Source organism: Anneissia japonica, unplaced genomic scaffold, assembly GCF_011630105.1.
Source record: "Anneissia japonica isolate Jap-2015-1 unplaced genomic scaffold, ASM1163010v1 scaffold288059_len961885_cov194, whole genome shotgun sequence".
Classification (NCBI taxonomy): Eukaryota; Metazoa; Echinodermata; class Crinoidea; order Comatulida; family Comatulidae; genus Anneissia; species Anneissia japonica.
In genome coordinates this window covers 192,824-195,040 of record NW_022740566.1, presented here as the reverse complement: position 1 = coordinate 195,040, position 2,217 = coordinate 192,824, and the positions used below count along the sequence as shown (strand labels likewise).

General features: G+C 29.0%; 1 protein-coding gene across 1 annotated transcript in view; it reads left to right on the top strand.

Annotated features, from left to right (window-relative positions):
* Nucleotides 1-1,834: 1,834 nt before the first annotated feature.
* Nucleotides 1,835-2,217, top strand: part of LOC117118264 (retinoschisin-like) — a 6,616-nt gene continuing 6,233 nt past the window's right edge. The window contains exon 1 of the mRNA XM_033262813.1: nt 1,835-1,983. The gene's annotated coding sequence lies outside the window, so the exon portion shown is untranslated. The remainder of the gene's footprint in view (nt 1,984-2,217) is intronic.

The window sequence follows — 2,217 nt, the reverse complement described above, 5'->3', positions numbered from 1 at the left end:
TAACAGCTTATATATATATATATAATCATATATATATAGTATATTATATACACGTATATGTAAGTCTCCTGACCGAGTTGCAGACGATTTAGTCACTAGACCACTATGGCTTCGTGGCACATCCGAACCATTAAAAGCTTCAATAAATACAGAAAACACTTGTTCTCAAAATATCAACTATAAATAAAGCAAATAGATTTGAAGTTAAATATTATTTATCACAGACACATCATATATAGTTCCCTTCCTTTGTCCATCGAAATAGTTTCCTGACTTATTATAGCATAAAGCAAGTTTAGGCCACAAAGGGGTTTTGTGAAAAAATAGTACAAATGTCAAAGTTTTAGAATAAATTATACATAGAAATATTATGTACGCATTGTAGAGCGTTATAGGGCCTACATTATATAATAATTATTAATTACTATCATATTTGTAATAGTTATCATTAGTTAATTATTTTAAAATAATGCTACTGAAAATAGTTAATTGTTGTACCAACTAATGCAGCAAGAACGCCTATACATAGTTTCTCAATAATCATAATTTCTTGACTTTATTTCAAATTCACAACACATGTGGGATTTCCATTAGTGTTGTATTTAATTTAATTTATAACATATTAGATGTTTGTTTCAGTCTAGAATTGAAAGAAATGTAAAGTTATGAAAATTATTTTGAAGTTGGTTTGAAATGTAGGTTTGAAATTATCATATGGCGAATGAACATACATATAATTAAAAAATAAATTTAGTTCAATATTTGTCAGGAATATTCGATAGCACACACGATAATGAAACTTTCCGAAGTGTCAATCAAATTTAACAACTAACCAATCAGAAAAGGGCCTTGAGTACGTGTCCCAGTAAACACGTGTTGTCCAACAGATGCGTAGGTTTGCTGTCGTTTTATGTGAACCTAGAAACAATATTAAAGGGGCGTGGCCGTGCGGACACTGTGTACCGGTAGTTGATCTTATTTATTACATAATAATACACAATAAGATAAAACAAGTCAAAGTATATGTACTACAACAATTTTAACACACAATCGGTTGTATTTTTATTAGGTCTATGTATATTTCAGTTTAAGATTAAATGACATGTCTTCTTTCAAAACTAGTGTTTTGTAGATGTGCTTAAGCGATAGGAAAATTACGACCTGTCAATCTTGCATAATGGCTTAAGGAAAACAGTGCAGGCAGCATGACTTGTTGTGTCGTGTGAGTTTATGAAGATGTGAGGTACATAACGGGTTTTTAGTTATTTGAAAATGTACTGATTTATTAATAGAAAAAAAATTAGTTTGTTTTACATGCAGTGCTCAAGGGCACTTAAAAAATGTTAACATGAATCTATACTATTTTCCCACCCCATCACCAGAAATTTAAGGCGCACTAAATCACAGATATAGATAAACTTTATTTCATACTTTTTATAGGAAATTAAATGGTCGAAAAGATGTTTCTCATTCTCAAAGGCATGATACAAATATTTTTTTTTGTTTTTAAATAGTAATTTAAATTTCAATAAAAATTCTTTAAAGTGCCAATCTTTGAAGATTTGCATTAAACCTAACAAAAATATACGAACATTCGTGGACAGAATTTGTAACTTGAAGACTTGGGAATAGGCCTATGTTATACTATTAACTAAATTCGTTTTTGATTTAAAGTGTTTGCTAATTGAACGATTATTTAAAAGCATTTTAAAGTGAAATGCTCAACCAATTTAATATAGTTTTTGTATACTTGCATTTTTGCCATGTTTCAAAGTTATTTCATGCAACGTATCGTTATATTAATGATATAATATGATTTAATTACACTAGATTGATTTTATCTTTCAGTATTGTATTACTGCGATTTTGATAGCAGTTTTTGTAATATACGACAAGAGACAAATAATAATGGATATAAATGGTACCTGACGCCTAGACGAACGTCTACCGACAAAACAGGGCCGGAAAGGGCGCACTCTAACGGTAATTTACTTGTAGTGTTATTGCATTATTTCAATACATAAATGAATAATATTTGATTATGTCTTCACTTACACGCTGCAGAAGGTTGTAGGAACAACCGAAATATCGGTGAATCTAATAAATAAATATTTTTGTGTTTATCAAGTCTACCATAGATGTCTGTATTTTCATTTACCATCGTCTCCATATATATATATATATATATATATATATATATATATATATATATATATA